The sequence below is a fragment of the Gorilla gorilla genome, chromosome 10 (assembly GCF_029281585.2).
Source record: "Gorilla gorilla gorilla isolate KB3781 chromosome 10, NHGRI_mGorGor1-v2.1_pri, whole genome shotgun sequence".
In the NCBI taxonomy this organism is placed as follows: domain Eukaryota; kingdom Metazoa; phylum Chordata; class Mammalia; order Primates; family Hominidae; genus Gorilla; species Gorilla gorilla.
Window position 1 is genome coordinate 30,635,129 of NC_073234.2, and position 22,002 is coordinate 30,657,130.

The 22,002-nt window shown below is 37.9% G+C and overlaps 1 protein-coding gene across 1 annotated transcript in view; it reads right to left on the minus strand.

Moving 5' to 3' along the window:
* The window catches only part of RERG (RAS like estrogen regulated growth inhibitor), a 126,583-nt gene extending 122,278 nt beyond the window's left edge, over positions 1 to 4,305 (minus strand). Inside the window, exon 1 of the mRNA XM_031001120.3 lies at positions 4,142 to 4,305. The gene's annotated coding sequence lies outside the window, so the exon portion shown is untranslated. The remainder of the gene's footprint in view (positions 1 to 4,141) is intronic.
* Positions 4,306 to 22,002: the final 17,697 nt, after the last annotated feature.

Genomic DNA, 22,002 nt, shown 5'->3' on the forward strand with positions numbered 1-22,002 from the left:
CATGGAGATAGAGCTTGATTCATTTTCAGTATTGTTGAATAAAATAAATACAATAAAATATGTATGATCTGTGGATGTTTGAGCATGAAACAAATACATAGTAATTTCTGGTTTAATATTTCACCAGGCTAGCTATCCCCAGCTAAGTCTTTCCAAAATGCTGCCAATATACATCAAATAAGACATTGATAAAGATGAAAACACATGCCAAAATCTAAAGCCAACACTCAAATAAAACAAACCACTTTAACAGTTTAGGATATATTCTTCCTCCTTTGTCTGTGTACTCACACACACACCCACCCACCCATAAACATGCATTTTTAAAAATTCTTACATATTGAATCATAATGTACAAATTGTTCTTTTTCTCATGCACTGTGCTTTAGAGATCTTTTCATTTCACTACATACAGATGTACCTCACTGATTTCAACAGTGTTGTCATGGTACTCAGGAACTATGTACCAAACACCATTTATGTAATTTTTTAACCATCTAAAAGTACATTTCTATATTAGAAATATTATTCATCATTTTAATTGAGGTAAATCCGTATATACTGACATAAAATATCTCCAACACAAAACAAGGGGCAATACATAAAATCTGATGCCATTCCTGTAAAAAAAGAAGTCTACATAATTTCTATGTAGAGACACACATGACTTCATAGTAAATGTATGAAGGACAGAAAGCTAACAGATGAAAGTCCCTTTGGAGAAGTGTCTGGGGTTGGTGTGGGTAGATAAGGGGGTGTTAGGCTTATCTGTAATGTTTTAGTCTGTTTCATTTAGCTTATCTTATAATGAAAATATATGTATTGTATTAGCTGGCAAAATAAAAATTATATCATATTTTAAGTAATAAAAAGTATATAAACTGGAAAATGAATACGTGTATTCTAGAGATGGTTGGAAAACCTTGTCAAGGGAAATTGGTCCATCGGCAGCAAGATCATCAATGCAGAAATGTAAAATGGTTGGATTTTACAGTTACATCTCTTAAATGAACACTGTCAAGATGATACCTCATGTGCTTTTCCCTGGTGGCTGTGAATATTATTTTAGCCAGCTTGTTCATGAAGGATGATGACAGAAAGGCATGGAAGTCAATTAAAAGATGCTGCCATTTATGTCAAACTCTGGGACTGAGTTGAGAGTCATGCTACTGTCAATCATGCTGGTCCTTTGCATATTAGTGTCCCTGCAAGGCTGGCTGCACAGGGGCTCACTTTTATGAAAGCTGGATTCCAGTGCAGTCACCTTTCAGTTGCCTTGTTATCAGTGCCTTTTTCTCCATTACACATATCGTTTGCCCTTATGTCTTTCCCCTTACCTTTCGCTGGATGATAATATTGAAGGATAGAGTTACTGGAGCTTATTGAAACACAAAAACCAAAATTTACAATTTACTTTTTAAATATATCCATGGCTCAGAATTTCAGAGGTGAGCAAAATAAACAAACAGATATAAAGCTATATCTAGGTGTTTCCCAAAAACACTGGAAGAAAGCAATTTCCTTTCTATGTTAGTAGTTTAAAGATCTGTAATTAAAGTGAACTTTTAACTAAAACAAGAACTGAGGATTCTTCAATACTGATACAAAACAAGTGAATGTTACAGCTGAGAATGAAATAATAACCTAGGACTAATAGAAGAACATCAGTAGAATCTGGATCGTGTATGAAAATAGATCTGGAAACCAGTAAGCAGAGAGATGGTTGCCTTAGCTGCTGCCTCTAGAGCTCTTACTAATCCTTCAACAGGATTGAATAGCAAAGGACAATGATATCAAAAGACTACTCTGCAGCACATGCAAATGTACATAATTATTCCTGAGTCCACAACATAATGCAGCCATTCTCAGATTCTATATTTTTGTTTTTAACATAATGTCTTAAGTTAATGAATCTCCTCAGAAGATGTAGCCTTGATAGACCCCATGTAGCCATTTTGTTAAGATTCTGCAAATCAAGTAAGCAGACCTCTTATCAAAACTATATTTTAAAATTTTAAGAACACTTAAAATGTATGTGTTGTGCATCACATAAACTGATGAATGCACAGCAGAAGAGGACAAATTCGAGTCTTTCAAGTGTGTTGATCCTGGCTGGTGGAGGAAAAGAAGAATGCATGCCTGAAAAGAAGTTCTCACATGTATCTACTCTTACAGCACACTACAAAGAGTTATAGAAATATTTGCCTAATATTAGCTGCTCTGCCACCCCATCCAGAGAACATTCGGAGGGACTGGGTTACACAGGCTCAACAGGACAAGCCAAGTTGAAAACATGCAGATATGAAAGCCCAGGGAGCTGTCAAATGGCAGAAAGGCAGAAAGGAAGAGAGGCAGGTTTATCAACATCAAAATCTTAGACCAGGAGACAAGTAGAAGCAAAAACTGGTAGGAGCTAAATGAATAATCTATTTGACAATTATATGCACTTTCTGTGTAGCATACCCATATGATACATCTCCATTTTCCCTTCTTTCTTCACTTTATACCTCCATCAAATAAACCTGTCTGATGTCTTATTCTCTTAGATTCTGGCTGGGTGACAGAAGCAGTCTGATACATTAATTCCTGCCAGATGTTAACTGGGGCAATAACATCATGGATAAGATCAGGAACAGCATAGGTTGGAATCCAGACTCTGCCTCTATTAAATTGTGTGTCTGTGATATAGGTTCTTTTTTTTAAGGTGAAGTGAGTTTGTTGATGTGTACCCTAATCTAATATGACTGCAGGTCTTATAAGGAGGGGTGGTTAGGACACAAAAAAGCTCAAAAGTAGACCCTCTGAATACAGAGACAGAAGACAGCCATCTCCAAGCTAAGAAGAGAGGGCTCAGAGAAACCACCCCAGACTGACAGCTTGTTGCTGGACTTCTATCCTACAAAATTGTAAGAAACTAAACTTCTGTGGTTAAGCTCTTCAGTCTGTGTGCCATATTATGGCAGCCCTGGGAAACTATTCCAGCCTATTAGGACACACATAGGATGCTCCCTGCAGAATGGCTACATGGAAATGGAATCTTATTATGACAGGATCCAACAGCATTGAGAGGCTGACCCGCTATGGGAAATGGCTTCCCTTAAGGAATAGTATGATGCCATGTGAGGGCACCTCCTGATGGGGCTCCTCCCTGATGGGGCTAGAGGGATGAATTCTGTGGGATGACCCTTTACAGACAAATGCATGGAGTAGCTTCACCTCCTTTTTTGTGTAACCCCCCTACTTTTGTGTAAAAACCTCCCCAGTAAATGTTGGATTGTGAGTCTTGGAGGATGTCTAGCAGGGCCATGGAGCTGTGTGCTATATGAGATATCTAGGGTGGGGAGTTAAAACAAAACTGTGGCAACAAGCAGAGATACTCATGGTGTTTTCTCTGATCTTCCTACAAAGTGGTGAAAGGGATTTTGCATGTAATCAAGTTGCCACTGGGGAATAATGTCAGGCAGATTCCTCTGGGAGGAGACAGTGGGTTACTCAATTGGGAAAGCCCTAGGAGAGAGCCCAGGGAATTCCCATATTCATTTATATGTCCTGGGTCCACCCTGGTCTTCTCTGGCGGCTGTCTGTGGGGACCACTCGGTGCCTACTCTCACCCTAGAGCACCACTGATCATGGTTGGTGACATGGTACGCCTGCCCTTCTTTGAAGGAGATGGAGAAGGTGAATCCATCCAACAACTCCTGCTTAATATGCTGCATGGAACTCTGAAAAGAGAGTGTCCAAAAGCCAGGCCAAGAGGCATCAATGGCCAGCCTTGCTGTTTCCCCAGGCAGTCACCCAGATTAGAACTTTCCTTCCAAGATCAGGCACATAGGAGCATCTGCAGAGCATCTCCAGTCAGAGAGGAAGCTAGATGACAGATTGAAGTCTCAGGAAGAACACATGAAAAGAAAAGCTTTGTCCCCAACACTCCCTTTCCCATCCTGCCAGCCATGACCAGAGTATGAATCTGACAGACTCACCTCGCTCCTAACCCCTGACAACCTGCTCCTGTCCAGGGAGGACCCCTCATCTCTTGCTTCCCTAAAACACATGGTGATGGGGAAGGGTATGGGACAGCCCTGATTGGATCACAGCTGAGGCCTGGCCTGGAAGGGCCTGCCACTGGGCTGCCCTGTGTTACCTGTGGGTGCCTTCTGCCAAATGGCCAGAGGCGTCGATGGTGAGGGTTCAGCCAATGTCCGCAGTCTCTGGAAAGATTCTCACTTTGGCCTTTGTCGAGACAAGGACATAGACAAACTGAGATACAGCAGGAGAACATCTTGCTGTCTTGAGCATCCCCACCAATGGCTGGATATGGGGCTATCCCTAGAATGTGGGTGCCTAGTTACCAGAATTCTAAGTTCTGTTGAGGTCTGTCCCCAAGGAAGTCAGGTCACTTCTTCAAGGTTCCATCACCTAGGCTCCTTCCTTTCATAAGACCTACTCAAAGGCCCCAATGGGATTCTGACCACTCGCCCTCCCCCTATCAACTTCTTATTTTTTCCATAAGTTATTAAGGTACAGGTGGTATTTGGTTGCATGAGTAAGTTCTTTAGTTGTGATTTGTGAGATTTTGGTGCATCTATCACCTGAGCAATATACACTGCACCCTATTTGTAGTCTTTTATCCCTTGTCCCCCTCCCACCCTTCCCTCCAAGTCCCCAAAGTCCATTGTATCATTTGAGTCCTAACAGCTTAGCTTCCATGTATCAGTGAGGACATACTGTGTTTGGTTTTCCATTCCTGGGTTACTTCACTTAGAATAATAGTCTCCAATTTCACCCAGATCACTGCAAATGCTGTTAATTCATTCCTTTTTATGGCTGAGTAATATTCCATGGTATATATACACCACAGTTGCTTTATCCACTCAATTGATGAGCATTTGGGTTGGTTCCAAGATTTTTCAGTTGTGAATTGTGCTGTTATAAATATGAGTGTGCAAGTATCTTTTTTGTGTAATGACTTATTTTCCTAAGAGTAGATACCCAGTAGTGGGATTGCTGGATCAAACAATAGCTCTTTAAGGAGTTCTTTTTAGTCCTTTAAGGAATCTCCACACTGTTTTCCGCAGTGGCTGTCCTAGTATACATTCCCACCAGCAGTGTAGACGTGATCCCTGATCACTGCATTCTTGCCAACATCTGCTGTTTTGTTATCTTTTGATTATGGCCATTCTCGCAGGAATAAGGTGGCATTACATTGTGGTTTTGATTTGCATTTTCCTGATCATTAGTAATGTTGAGCATTTTTTCATATGTTTGTTGTCCATTTGCATATCTTCTTTGGAGAATTGTCTATTCATGTCCTGAGCCCACTTTTTGGTGGGATTGGTTTTTTTTTGTTTGTTTGTTTTTTCTTACTGATTTGTTTGAGCTCCCTTATGTTGGAGTCAAGGACTCTGGTGCTTCTGGCTCCTGTCCAGAGCACTGCCTATCTTGCCGTCTCCAGCTGTCACATAACTGTGCTCCTGGATCTCCAGCTTTCAAGTAACACATTTGATGTTTTAGCTTTCATCATCCTCCATTACCTTAAAGCATTCCACTAGGAATGACCTTTAGTCTTAAGAGACCAGGGTGTTCCTTTCCACAAAGTGTTTACTGTAATTTTTTTTTTTTTTTTTTGATGGAGTCCTGCTCTGTCGCCAGGCTGGAGTGCAGTGGCAGGATCTTGGCTCATTGCAATCTCTGCCTCCCAGGTTCAAGCGATTCTCCTGCCTCAGCCTCCGGAGTAGCTGGAACTATAGGCACGTGCCACCATGCCCGGCTAATTTTTGTATTTTCAGTAGAGATGGGGTTTCATCAGTCTATTGGCCAGATTGGTGTAAAACTCCTGGCCCCAAGTGATCTGCCTGCCTTGGGCTCTCAAAGTGCTGGGATTACAGGCATGAGCCACCGCACCCAGCCCCACTGTGATTTTGAGGGAGGTTTTCCATTGCCCATTCCATTGCTACAGTGAGGGAGGCTTTCTACTGATATAAAACTCTCTAGCAACCTTGATAGGATAAGAAGAGTCTGAGATTTGGGTACTCCCTTGAAGACATTGCCTATTATGTATCTAAACCTCCACTTTATAGTGAAGTGACCCTCACTTTATAGGTACTTAATAAATGATGGAAGTTTCCTCGGTACCCTATGTGGATGGAAACCCATCACTGGCTGCTTTACAGGATTTTGTTTTTAATATTTTGTGACAACATACTTATGTTACTTTTGGTTCAAGGAATAGTTCATTTAGGAGTTTAATAGTAAGAATTTGTTAACAACAAGAACAGAATTTTTACCCCTGCATTAGATTAATTCCATAAATTTTTAACAGTTATTTGTTTCTACATTTTAATATAAAACAGCAGGTTTAAAATATGAAACACAGATTAAAATGAGACTAAAATAGTTGCCAGTTTCTTTTAACCACAGAGGAAACTGGGCAAGGAAAATCTTAGGATGGAGGAACTGATAAACACTAAATTAGGAGTACTTGATTTGATATATGTAACCTAACCAGGAAGCAGACATGCATTTTTCTCATTTTAAAGACAAAGAATGGAAATATGTGATTTTCCTCTGTGTCCAGCAAGTCAGGGGCAATGAGCTAGGCAATGAGCTCCTATAAAGTTGTCTCTGAGACACATTACTTCTCATATAATGCAATAGACATGAGTGGAAATGATTAATATCCTAGACTGTAATAATTCATCTGTCAGCCTCCTATTGCCAATAAAAATGAAAACAACAATCTCTAACATTGAGATAGCATTTTTGTGATGTTCTAATTTCTTTCACTCTACTTTTCACTGCATCATTTTAGAGAAAAGGACGCTGAGAACTAAAGAGCAGTTTGTCTAAATTTACAAAGGTAGTAATTATTAAGTATGAGTTAGATTTTTTTAAATGTAGTATGGATTTTGTTTTGATAAACACATATTCGACGATTTAATCTTTCACTTATAGGTTATCTATATTGTTTATTCCTTTAATAAACATTACAGAGCCCCTGATATACCTGAGGTACTGTGCTAGATTCTGAGGATACTTCAAGGAATGATTCAGACACGGTTCATCCCATGCATAATTTACAGTATATTGATGAAGACAGTTATTAAACAAGGGATGAATATTATAAAACAATTTCGGTGTTTTCCACACTTGCCTCATGGTTAGTCACAGGTATAGTGTGGTATCTCTATTGTGCCACAGACTGGTAGACTTAGCCACACTGGATGTTAGTTGGATGATAACTCCTTTGAAAGAACTAAGACTCATTAAGTATATGTAAAGAGGGTTGGTGCTGTTCAGGGGACAGGAATAGGAATCATGTCTTCCAGGTTTAGTGAAATGGGTAGACTGTGAGGCTGAATTTCAATGAAGAGACTTAGGTGAACATCATCAAGAATACAAAGACAGGAATTTCCCAGGACAGGGAAGGAAGGAGTACGTTGTTGAGACCAAATTCAACATATGCAGGGACAATGTCCATAAGCTACATTTTTTTGAAGAGGATAAAGAATGGACCAAACACAAGCAAAGACCAGAGTTACTCTAAAAAAAATAGCTTGGTGGGCAGATGCTATCTTTAATGAGGCAACTCAAGGCTTCTCTAGGGCTATTTTAGTCAGAAAGAGGAGAGAATCTCCAAATATGGTCCATTTCCTTAATGCAACCAGGAGTCAAATGAGAAACTCATTTAAAATTCCAAGAAAATTGGGTGAGGAGGGAGAATATTTCTCTTAGAAAAAAAAATCCCCTTCTAGGTATAGGCTCTAGTAATGTTGGGTAAATATTTGGATATTTGGATATTATGATTAGCTAAGAATGGAGACCATCAAAAATCAGGTTGAATAACAATGGGTTATTGACAAATTGCCTTTTAAGGAAGGCGGGTCCAGTTGACCTCAGAAGTTCTTCAAGTGAGATTATTTTTTAAGTGGAATCTGAATTTGTTGGGACAATAGAGTATAACTTAGAGATTTATGGGGAAAATATCAAGAAAGAAAAACATCTCTAGGCTGGCAGCTGAAGAATTACTCTCTGGGAGAAAAAAGGTCTAATGGAGATTGTTACTAAGTTCTTTGCTATGACGTGTGCAATGTAAATTTGCTCTTTTATTTCTGCAATTAAAATCTACATTGTGACTTGCATTTGACCTTGAAGCATGTGACCAAGTATTGTGTTCTTATTGAAGTTGATACAGGAAAAACTACAGGTTATTCATATGGAGTGCCAAATGTGGGTTATAATACTCATAATAATAAATACCACTTACTTAGCATTACTATGCCCTAAATGTTTTCCTTATGTTGTCTTATTTGCCCTTTACCCCAATTATATGATTTAGTGTGTAGTTGCGGTTTTAATTGCCTTGGCTTGAACTGACCTATATCATTACTTCTCATCTTCCATTGGCAAAACTTAGTCACATGATAACACTATAATGGGCACCAGCAAATGGAGCCTCCAGCTGTACTATTTCTTCCCAGATATAACTCTCTAGTGTAAAAGAGAGAGCACACATTTGATAGATAGCAGTCATATTGGCCATGTCAGTCAGGCAGATAGTATCCCCATTATATACATGAGAAAAAGGAGACTTAGAAAAATTGAGTAACTTCCTCAATATCACTCAAATAGAAGTGGAAGAGCCTGATCCATGCCAGATATTTTTTAGATGCTAACTACATATGATCTAATTTAAATGTAAGGTAAAGTTTATTTAAGTGAAATGAGTTAGATGAAATAGAGTTAAACTGACAGCCCCAACCACCAGATAAAAAGGTAACAGAAGCCATTAAAATGAATGGGGATAAAAAATGAACTCAAAAACACACTGGTAAATAGAAAAGAAAGAGCAAACCAGTAAGATACAATTAGTATATTAAACAATTGTAATTATACACAGGCACTGTGCTCAGGCACAGGGAATATCTCTGGGAGGGGGATTCAGAGCTGCTGGGACAGTGGTTTCTTCTGAGGAAGATAACTGAAGGCTTGGAGAAGGACTTCCCTTTCATTATACACCTGTTTGAACCTTTTGAATATTTTATTGTGTGCATGCAATTACTTATGCAAGTTTAAAATTTTAAGTCAAATGTCAAAAGTTGATCAGAAGATAGCATAATCCTTTAGGAACTGCTGCTCATTCTCCAGGCTGGAGAGACTCTTTAACGCTGAACTTCCCACCTTCGCTCTTTTGGCGCCACATAACCTCCAAGGATACCATTCTTAACTCCTGTTGATGTGAAACTATGTTGACTCCTGGAAATCTCAGGGGTCGTTGATCCTGGTCCCATTGTCAATAGACAACTCTTCGACTTGGTTTTACCTCCCTATTTCCTGGCAATTAAACTATCCAGGTTGACTTAGCATTAACCAAGCCACCTTCAAATTTACCACTTATGCTTGGATCTATTCTCCCGAGACTGAAAGTCTAGCCAGTCTTTCTGCGTGACTGGTCCTAGTGCAGCACACATGTAGGAAATCTGCAGAAATAAACCAAGATATATGATTGGCCAATGAGTGATTTGAGAACAAAGGATAATAACATTTCAAATGTGAATTCCTACAATTAAGGATTTGAAAGAAAATGGAAATCACATTTTTCTCTTCATGTTTATCAGAGCAAATCATTGGTGATGTTTATGCCAGCTATCTAGTTAGGTCAAGCTTTACCATGGCCAGAAATGATTTTCATAAACATGCAAGCAGGTGGAAACAACTTAAAAATAGCCTTGAATGGAAATAATTACCACTTTATATTATCACAAAAGCATATCTTTGTGGCAGAAAGCCCCATTCCTACTTGGCAAAGCCCTAATTACCACTGTTTACAAAAAGAGTGTTGATGCCTTAGTTGAAATTCCTGGGTCCCAAAGTTCAACTTTTTTTTCCCTAGAGTTTAGAAAATGCTAAAAATTATCTTTTGGTCCAAAATGGCTTCACAGACAGTAATTGTTCCAATGATGCACAAAGTATTGCTCACGCGCTTTTGTCTTATGTTGAAGCCCTTGTTTTTAAAAGAACAGAATGCAAGTAAACAAATGTAGAAATTAATCCTTAATCCTAATAGTTAAATCCCCATTTAAAACTATATACACAATAGTTGTCTCCACTAGAAGTTAAAATAATTTGAACAACTACAAAGTTAAAACAAAATTTATAATGAAAGCATTTTAGGGTATAAAATACGTTAAACTAAGTTATACTATATTTCTTAACTAGAACATGATGCTGTTATTTGGAATGCAGGGGGAAAAACATAAATTTGACTTTTCATACATTCTCAAATATTTCATGTTGTTTGAGGTATAGACATATTACATACATTCCTTAATTCATTTATATATTCACTGATGCCAAACAAACATTTCTAAGATTATTCGTTTTAAGCTTATTTGGACAGTGAAAAATGTCAGTATACAATATGCTTAATTCTACTTCAGCTTAGAAACGGTTGTCTCAGCTCAAATGTCAACTTTTAAAACCAAATAGAAGAGTCAGCAATTACGTTCTAACATTTAGATCTGAGAGTGAAAATGAATACTGGCCGCCCTTCTAATCATTTTCTGCTTTTGTTTTTGTTTTCCTTTCTGCTTTTTTATTTCTCTTCTCCTCCTTGACCCACAAAACTTGAAGATTGAAATGTAATTTTCTTTTGTAAGACTTTGTTATTGATTTAATGAATTAAAAGCAACTTACTTGTATTTAAAAAATCAGCTTATATTTTGGTTCATCAATGCTTTCAATCTTCTCATAATGCTACAGCCCATTCCGACATTAACTTATGGACTTATATCTATCAAGTATCAACAGTGACAGAAATAAACTTCTTCTCTGGTAGAAAAAAATCTATCACGATATTGCTTTGCCTTTTACCTTTCAAAATGCTGTGATACCAACCATGTATTTTTCCCCTCATCTCTCTTAAACTTCCTTGTAAAATTCTTTCTGTACCTTAACTCTAAATATCGGAGTTCCTTGAATCCCCTAGATGAGATTCCTTTTCTTCTCTCTCTCTCTTCCTCAGTGTTCTTAGGCAGACCTATAGTTCGAATGCTATCTCTGTCCAGATGAATCCTATGTTTATATAACACTATGATATCTGTGAGCTTTCCTGTCTGGAGCAGAGGCCACAAAGGCTGAGAGCAACACAATACGAGGCAAGTATCTTACGTCCTAGAGAAGATACTAAACCAGATGGGGTGGTCATGCTAAGGGATTATAAAACTGGTACCGCCAGCATTGGTCTGTTGCCTGCCTTCTGAATCTGTGAAGGAAGGTGGCAGATCCAAAGGAGGTTGAAGCAGCCACTTTCAAAATAATTTCTTTAAAGGGAATTGTCAGTGTGCTATCCATTTCCCCCAAGTTTTCCACACAGCTATGAAGGAGGGGAGAGGTACTCCCCTCTCATCTTCAACCGTGTGAGTTGGAGTTTGTGAGAAGTATTTAGAGTTTAGCACACACTTTTTTTTTTGAGATGAGGTCTCACACTGTTGCTCAGGCTGGAGGGCAGTGGTGCAATCTTGGCTCACTGAAGCCTCAACCTCCTTGGCTCAAGCAATCTTTCCACCTCAGCCTTCTGAGTAGCTGGGACCACAGACACATGCCACCCCACCCAGCTAGTTTCTTTCAAAAATATTTTTTTTTGTGTGTAGACAGGGTCATGCTATGTTGCCCGAGCTGGTGACAAACTCCTGGATTCAAGCAATCCTTCCACCTTGGCCTCCCAAAATGCTGGGATTGCAAACATGAACCACCACATGGGGCCAAAGCACACACGTTTGGAAGAACACTGGAACTACTACCAGACTTACTCTAAGAGAAGGTTGTGTTGAGGTGTGTTGCAAGTTCACAGACTCAGGACAACAGTACACGTTTTCCAGGTGCCAGATATGGACTTCATGAGCTACCTTGAAAATAGTCCTGCTGAGGAAAGTTTCCTACCAGGGCATTGACTAGGGGTATACCAGCTGTTTATTTTTGCCCTACCCACAGGGCACCAATCCCATGTTTTAATCATACCAGTTATTTATCCTCTATCCCCCAACCCCCTTGGAATCTGCAGAGGCTCAGAACAATCATAAGCTACTGAAAGTGTGAGGACATGTCCCACTATGGGGTTCAAGAGTCCAAATACAAAACAGCTTGGGGGAGAGGAAAAGTTTCAAATTGGATGAGGATCTGAAATTTTTATAGTTTGGAAACTACAATGGATTTTTATGTTGCCTGATACTATCTTAAAAGCCATGCCATTTTGCCATTCAGCGGGAGGGAAAGAGCAACTCAACAGAAAGGAATTAAAAGGACCAGTTGGAGAAAATATAAACCTGCTTTCTGTTTGCAACCTACTGTGTACAGGTCCTTCCAAATAATGGTTGCCATTTTATATCACACCCAGACTTAACCTCTAAGCTCTAAATTAAATATGTAACCGAACACTTGATATCTACATTTAGATGTTTTGTAGGCATCTCTACCTTAGCAAGTCCAAAACTTGATTCCAGCCCCTTTCAATGCTGATCCAATTCTTCCTCCTTCTTTCAGCCTTTCTCATCTCTTTACAAGGCATTATCACCCACTCACTCTCCCAACCAGTAAACAGAGAGTGATTACTCCCTCTACCCACCATATGTGTCTAGTATTTTAACAGGTCCTGTTTATTCTCTCTGCAAAATACATAACAAATCCATCTACATCTATCCATAACCATTATCACAGCTCTCATCAAGGGCACAGTCACCTTTCACCCAAACCGCACAGCAAAAAGTCCTCTAACTGGTCTCTCCACATCTATGGTTGCTTTTTTTCAGTCTTTCAACATAGCAGACACAATATTAATTAAGCAACCATTTTATTAAGGTGTTTCAACTTGTACAAACATAAGGGGTTTTCTTTTTCTAATTGTTGCCGAGCCATTGTTTCTCACTGGGGAATATCTTCCTGAGCAATATCTCAGCCTGATTTCCTAAGTTTTCAGTCACTTCTCACAAGTTGGTCTCATGCAGCTTCTAAGACAGACCAGTTTATTTAAACACTTTAACTCTGTATCCATTTCAGATCTTTTCCGCATCTGCTCTGCCCAGATGACTCTTGTAGTTCACATGGCCCTGAACAGAAGGGCTCTGTTTCTTATTGGCTCTAACCTTTCTAGATCTGGGGATGCAGAAGAGGTCAGAGTGACAGAGTGATATCCTTTGTGATTTCTTTGCAAGACCATAGCCTTCTCCTCGCTTGCTTGGGAACAGTTGCTCTAGCTTCATTGTCCATGACCTGCAGTGGACAGGTGGCAACCCCCTCCTGGACATTAGCTGTCACTTGTAAAATTCAGAAATGTCTCTGGCTGAGTCCTTGCCATGGCAGCCTCATGCTGTAGTTTTACGGCATCTGCACTTCTTGTTCAACATCATGTCCCTAACAGGCCTACAAGTCATCCTCCAAAACCGACAACTCCTCTACACTATCACACAGAGGCTGGTAGGATTCAGACTAGGACCTCATCTTATCGAGTCCTAATTGTCCATCTCTGCCTTCTTGCACCTGCTTCCTCTCCCTGAATAAATGCCAAGCCTTGTTTAGAAAGGATGTGGAAAAGAAAACGTAGATTATGTAATAACCACATTTGCAGGTTTCCGAGGATCTCTGAAATTTGTTCTAACTCTGTCCTTCCTAGAATTTATGTAAACTAATACATTTCAACTTCTGTCAGTTTAGTTAGATTTATATCACTTACAAACCAAAAAAATAGTGACTACCACAACAGATAAAGCACTGGGGTTTATGTCAATGCGAACAGAGCCAAGCACCAAGCACTGGAGCAAATTCAGCAGGACTATTTTCTAGTCTAAGTCATGGCTTTCCAGGATCTCTGGCTGATTTTTTGTTTGGTTGCCTTTTTTTCTTTTATTTGAATCCATGTTTAAATAGGACAGTACTACTAAAAGCACAGCTCATGACAGAATAAACAGAGAAAGCACACAGAATTGAGAGCAATTTGGCACTGTCATGACATCCAAGCATGTGATCAGTGAACTCATCTTGCTGAAAAAGAAGTTGACTGGTTTGAGTGTTTTCTTTTTATTTCATTTTCTAGTAATCCATTCTTACTGTTTTGTCAAAGGTCGAATTCTTTGATGAAGTTGGAAAGTAAAGAGAAAAAGGCGAAGAGGGGCAGAGGGAAGATAAGGAAAGAAGGAGAGAAGGAGGGAAAAAGAAAGGAAAGGAGAGAAGAGGAGAATAGGAAGGGAAGGCGAGGGAAGAGGAAAGAGAGGGGAGGGGAGGGGAGGGGAAAGGGAGCGGAGGGGAAGGGGAAGAGAAGGTAAAAGGAAGGGGAAAAAAGGGAAAGGAAGAGGGAGGGAGGAAAAGGGGGTAGAGGGGGAGAGAGGAGGGGAGCAAAGAAAGAGAGGGTAGGGGAGGGAGGAGGAGGGGAGGAGAGGGGAGTGGGGGGAGGAGAGTGAAGAGGAGGGGAGGGGAGGCGAGAGGAGAGGAGAGGAGAGGAGAGGGAAGGGAAGGGAAAAGGCTGGCCTTTACCACAAATAGTTTAAGTATTATTGCACTCTTATATATTTTCTGTAAACTGCCTACGATTCCTTGTACAAAGTGGTAAGTAAAAAAATAAATACATAAACGCCCAACTCCACAACTTTAGTTCTCTGAGCCGATAATTTACCCGCCTTCCCACTGATGTTCTTTTTCCCACCCCATGCAACTATATGCACCTATTCATTTCCCCACCTACCCAGCCAATTTCCTCGTCACCATACTGCCAACCACTACAGTTTTCTTCAATTTTGATGTTGCTTGAAATACTGTTTAAAATGAAATGAACAAATATCATAGTGCCTAAATGAAAATGGTCTTGTGACCCAAATTGGGTCGTGATTTTCAATAACTTTTCATGTCCTGTTAACTTTTGCCTAAATTTCCTTAGCATTTATAAGAAAATTTAATGCTCACTTTTTTTGAGTCAAACATTTCACAGTTTACGTAAGACCTCTTTCTTTAAAAAAAAAGTTCAAGGAGATTAATGTATCAATTTGCATTAGGAAAAGCAAGTATTAAGAAGAACATTAAAAAATGTTTATGTAATGATGATATTACACATTTTTCTCAATGCAGTCTGCTTGAAACTCTCCTAATTAAAAAATAAGATAAATTAATATCAGTTGAGTTTATCTCAATATGATTATTGTGGTTCAGTATTTATCAACAATAAAACATTTTGTTAAGGATCAACTGAAAGAGTGCCTTTCCCTCAATCACATTTGGCTTTGTGTCAGTGTTAGTTCAAGGTTATTTTTCTCTTCCATGTGGAGTAAATATGCCAAAGATATTATCTATCTGTGAGATAATAAAACAAAATGAAGAAATATTGGGAAATATTGGGTTCTTATACATATTTCACTTGGTTAAATATTTTGTTAAAACAAAACCATAGAAAATGTAGAATGTATCTGGAATTCTACAAGTTAAGAAAAAGTGTATTTTATTTAATAATTTAAGTGTTTTAAAATATATTACAGTAAAACTATAAATACTGACTTCCTGTTCCAAAATGGTGGCATAGAAGCAACCTGACATCACTCCCCCATCTTACAAAAAGCCAAAAGCAAATGCATAGTGCCAGGATTATCATTTGTGATATCCCAGAACTCAGATATGAGGATGAAACAGTTCCTGGGGCTACAGAGATGTAAAAAACCTCTGAGCAGATGAAATTTCCATATCCATGCTGCCTTTCCCCACAATCTGCCTGGCACCAACCATGCAAAAATTTCCGCCCAACTCACAGCTTCTCCACTGGAATAGCTGAGATAAGGTGAATGACCAGCTTCCCACCATCTTGAGTTTTTTGGCAGTAGACCTGTTCCTGCCAACACATTTGGAAGCATCTTGAGTGCCTGAAGGAGACAGATCCCTAAGAAGAGCCAGAGACATAGGGAGGATGCAGGACTACCATTACCAGCTCTGAAAACTGCTCTGTAACTCAGCCAAAGGAGACAAAATCAGAATAGCTGCTCAGCACCACTACACTGTGGAAGGTAAGTTCTATGGATCCCCTGGGCACAAATCGCTACCCAGCCTTGACACACTGAAGAGGTATCCCCTTTGGGACCTCAAATCATTTATTAGAGCTGACGCAAACCTAGACATAAAGTGCCACCTAGAACCTAAAAGGAGGCAGTTACCTAATGGTAAAGAACCTCTAAGCAAATATATCCAATAAAAAAAAACCAAAATAAGCCAGAGAGAGAAGACTGGAATAAATGGCTAGTCCTTCAGTGCAAAAACATGGACATACATACACAAGAGAAATGAGCAAACAGGGAACCATGACCTCCCCAAAGGACAAAGCAAGGAACCAGTGATTGTCCTTAATGAGATGGTGAACTGTGAGCTACCTGACCAAGAATTCGAAGTAGCATCTTCGGGAAATGAAGCAATCCCCAAGATAGCAACAAAAAGCAATTCAGAAAGTTATCAGAGAAGTTAAACAAAGACACTGAAGTAATTAAAAAAAACAAATCTTGAAACTGAGAAATACATTTACTGAACTGAAAAATTAGTTACAGGTTTTCAACAGTAGACTGCATCAAGCAGAGGAAAGAATCTAAAAGCTCAAAGACAGGCTATTTGAAAATATACTGTGAGGAGAAAAAAGAAAAGAAAGAATAAAAGGAACTATAATCATCTACAAGATATGGAAAATTACCTCAAAAGACCAAAATTCAGGATTATTGGTATTCAGGAGGGAGCTGAGCAAGAGCAATGGATAGAAAGATTATCCAAAGAAATAATAACAGAAAACTTCCTAAAATTTGAGAAAGATATAAATATTCAGGTACAGGGAGGTCAGAGAACACCAAGCAGATTCGACTCAAATAAGACTACCTCAAATCATAAAATATTCAAATTTTCATAGGTCAAGGACAAAGAGAAGACTTTAAAAGCAGCAAGAGAAAAGAAGAAAATAACTCATAGAGGAATGCCAATTCATCTGGCAACAGACTTGTCAACAGAAACCATATAGGCCAGGAAGAAGTAGGATGACATTTCCAAAGTGCTCAAAGAAAAAACCCTGCAATCCAAGAATATTGTACCTGGCAAAGCTATTTTTCAAATGTGAAGGAGGGATAAAGTCTTTGCCAGACAAAATTTGAGAGAATTAACCACCATCAGACTGGTCTTAGAAGAAATACTATAATAAGTTATTTAATCTGAAAGAAAAAAATACACTAACATGCAGAAAAGAAAACATTTGAAGGTTAAAACTTACTGGTAAACATAAGTGCACTGAAAACCCCAGAATATTCAAATACTACAATTGTGGTGTGCAGTCCATTCATAACTCTAATATGAAGCCTAAAAGACAAACGTATCTAAAACAAAAATAGCTACAGCAAGCTGTAAGAGACAGGCAATATGAAAATATGTAAATTGGAGCAACTAAACATCAAAATGTGGGGGAGATGGAGCTGAAGTGCAGAGAAGTGTTTTTAGTTGTTCCTTTGTTTGCTTATTTCTATTATCTTTTTTTGTGATCTAAGATAAGTTGTCATCTCTTTGAAGTAACTTCTTATATTTCTAATATTTTTTGTAAGCCTCATAATAACCACAATGCAAAATCCTACAATATATACTACATACAAAAAGCAACAAACTAAAATATACTACCAAAGAAAATCACTTAATCTCAAAGGAAGACAGTAAGAAAGGAAGAAAGAGTTCCAGAACAACGAAAAAACAGGCAACAAAATGGCAGTAGTAAGTCCCTTTACTTATCAATAATAACACTAGATGTAAATGGTCTCAATTTTCCAATTAAATGGCACAGAGTGAGTGAATGGATTAAAAAAAAAAGACCCAACTATATGCTGCTTTCAAGAAACCCACTTCACTAATAAAGACACACAGAGACTGAAATTGAAGAGGTGGGAAAAGATATTTTATAAAACTGGAAACTAAAAAAGAAAAGTAGCTATACTTATACTTAGATAAAATAGATTACAAATCTAAAATTGTAAAAAGAGATAAAATGGTCACCATATAATGATACAGGGGTCAATTCAGCAAGAGAATATAACAATTATAAAAATATCTGTGCATCCAACACTGGAACTCCCAAGTATATAAAGCAAACACTAATAGATTTAAAGGGAGAGACAGACTGCAATACAGTAATAGCAGGTGACTTTAACACCCCACTCTTAGCAATGGACAGATCATCCAGACAGAAAATCAACAAAGAAACAGCACAGTTAAACCATACGGGAGATTGAATAGGCCTAACTAACATTTACAGAACATTTCACCCAACTACTTCAGAATACATGTTTTTTCTCAGCACCTAGAACATTCTCCAGAATACAGCATATCTTAGGCTACAGAACACTCAAAGCAAATTAAAAAAAATAGAAATCATATCAAGTATCTTTTCTGACCACAGTGAAATAAAACTAGAAATCAATAATGAGGAGTTTCAGAAAACACACAAACACATAGAAATTAAACAGCATGCTCCTGAAGGACCAGTAGGTTAATTAAAAAAAAAAAAAAAAAGAATGAAACAGAAACATTTCTTGAAACAAATGATAATGGAAATATTACATAGCAAAATATGTGGGAAATGGAAAAAGCAACACTAAGAGAAATTTATCACAATAAATACCTATATCAAAAAAGTAGAAAAGCATCAAATAACCTACCCTCAAGGAAGTATAAAATCAGGAACAAACCAAAACAAAAATAATAGCAAGGAACAAATAATAAGGACTGGAGCAGAAATAAATGAAACTGGGATTAAAAAACAATAAAGAAGATCAACAAAATAAAAAGTTGGGGTTTTGTTTTTGTTTTTGTTTTTGTTTTGAGATGGAGTTTTGCTCTTTTTGCCCAGGCTGAAGTGTAACAGCATGATCTCAGCTCACTGCAACCTCTGCCTCCTGGGTTCAAGTGATTCTCCTGCCTCAGCCTCCTGAGTAGCTGGGATTACAGGTGCCTGCCACCACACCTGGCTAATTTTTTGTATTTTTTAGTAGAGATGGGGTTTCACCATGTTGGCCAGACTGGTCTCAAACTCCTGACCTCAGGTGATCCTCCTGCCTTGGCTCCCAAAGTGCTGGTATTATAGGTGTGAGCCACCAGATCTGGCCAAGGTTTTTTGAGACGATAATTGAAATTGACAAAAGTTTAGCTAGACTAACAACAAAAGAGAGAACACCCAAATAAATAACATTAGAAACAAAAAAGGAAGCATAACTATAGACAACTTAGGAATTCAAAGAAGAGATTAACTATACATTAGAGGCTATTATAAACAACTATATGCGAGGAAATTGGAAAACCTAGAAGAAAGTGATAAATTCCTATATATATACAACCTACCAAGATTGAACCATGAAGAAATAAGAAACCTAACAAACCAATAATTAATAATAAGATGGAAGCTGTAGTACATAGCCCAGGACCTGAGGGCTTCACTACTGAATTCTACTAAACATTTAAAGAAGATGCCAATCCCTCTCAAACTCTTCCAAAAAAAAAAAAAAAAAATGGAAGAGGAAGGAATACATCCAAACTCACTGTACCATACCAGAATTACCCTGATACCAAAACAAGACAAGGACACAATGATAAAAGAAGCCTATAGACCAGTATCACTGATGAACATATATACAAAATTCTCAACAAAATTCTAACAAATCAAAATCAACACATATTAAAAAAAAAAGTCACTCACTATGATCAGGTAGAATTTGTCCCAGGGATGCAAGGATAGTTCAACTTATGCAAATCAATAAACGTGATACATCACATTAAAATAACATGAACAAAAAGCATATAAACATTTCAATAAATTCTAATAAAGCATTGATCAAATTAACATCTCTTTATGATAAAAATCCTCATCAAACTATATAGAAGGAACACATCTCGAAATAACAAAGGCCATATATGACAAACCCACATTTTATTGAATGAGAAAAAATTGAAGGTTTTCTTTAACGGTTGGAACAAGACGAAAATGCCCACTTTTACTACTTTTATTCAGTATAACACTGGAAGTCCTGGCCAAAGCAGTTAGGCAAGACAAAGCAATAAAGGGCATCCAAACTGAAAAGGAAGAAGTCAAATTAGCCTTGTTTACAGACAACAAGATTTTATACTTAGAAAAGCCTAAAGATTCCACCAAAAAATTATAAAAACAAATTAATTCAGTAAAGTTTCAGGATACAAAATCAACATACAAAAATCAGTAGCATTTATATATGCCAATGGCACATAAGCTGAAAAAGAAATCAAGAAAGCCATCGTAGTTCCAATAGGTACAAAAATATTAAATATCTAGGAATCAATCTAATCAGAGTAAAAGACCTATTCAAGAAAAACTATAAAACTCTGATAAAAGAAATTAAAGAGGACACAAAAATGGAAATATATTCCATGCTCATGGATTGGAAGAACTGTTATTGTTAAAATGACAATTCTACCCAAAGCAATTTACAGATTCAATGTAATCTCTATCAAAGTACCAGTAACATTCTTCAGATAAACAGAAAAAAAAATCCTAAAACTTATAGTGAACCACAAAAGACCTCAAATGGCCAAACCTATCCTGAGCAAGAAGAACAAAGCCCAAGGACTAATTGACTTCAAAATCTACTGCAAATCTATAGTAACCAAAACAACATGGTCCTGGCATAGAAACAGACACATGACCAATGGAACCAAATAGAGAACCCAGATATAAATCCCCACATTTACAGCCAACTCATCTTTAACAAAGGTGCCAAGAACATACAATGAGGAAAGGCAGTCTTTTCAATAAATCGTTCTGGGAAAACTAGATAACCATATGCAGAAGAATGAAACTGGGTCCCTATCTCTTACCATACCTAAAAGTCAAAATAGGTTAAAGACTTAAATCTGAGACCTAAAGCTCTGACACTACTATAAGAAAACATCAGGAAAACTCTCCAGGATATTGTTCTTGGCAAAGATATTTTGTGTAAGCCTTCAAAAGCACAGGCAACCAAAGCAAAAAGTAGACAAATGGGATTACATCAAGCTTAAAAGCTTCTGCACAGCAAAAAAAAAAAAAAAAAACAACAACAATATAAAACAAATAAGCAAAAAACAAGAAAGTGAAGAGATAACCAACAGAATGGTATAAAATATTTGCAAACCATCCATTTAACAAGAGATTAATAACAAGAATATATAATGTGCTCAAACAATTCAATAGCAAAAAACAATCGGATTTTAAAATGGGCAAAAGATCTGAACAAACATTTCTCAAAAGAAGACATACTAATGGCCAACAAGTATATTTCAAAAATGCTCAACATTATTAATCATCAGAGAAATACAAATAAAAACTATCATATTCTCTCATTTCAGTTAAAATGGCTTGTATCAAAAAGACTGGGCATAATGGATGCTGGAAAGGATGGGGAGTCAGAGGAACCCTTGTACACTGTTGGTGAGAACATACATTAGTACAGTCATTATGGAGAACAGTATGAAAGTTTCTCAAAAAGCTGAAAATAGAACTACCATATGAGCCAGCAATCCCACCATATGAGCCAGTTATCCCACAATAACCCCTAGGTATACACCCCAAAGAAAGGAAATCAGTATATCAAAGAGATATCTGTACTCCTATATTTATTGCAGCACTATTTGCAGTAGCAAAGATATGGAATCAAATTAAGTGTCCATCAATGGATGAATGGATGAAGAAAATGTGATATTTATAAAAAATGGAATGTTATTCAACCACAAAAAATGAGATCTTGTCTGATATGGTTTCATTCTGAGTCCCCAACACAATCTCACCTTGAATTGTAATAATTCCCACATGTCAAGGGCAGGACCAGGTGGAGATAATTGAATCATGAGAGTGGTTTTCCCTATGCTGTTCTCATGATGGTTAGTGAGTTCTCATGAGATCTGATGGTTTTATAAGGGGCTTCCCCTTTCACCTGGCATTCTCTCTCCTGTCACCCTGTG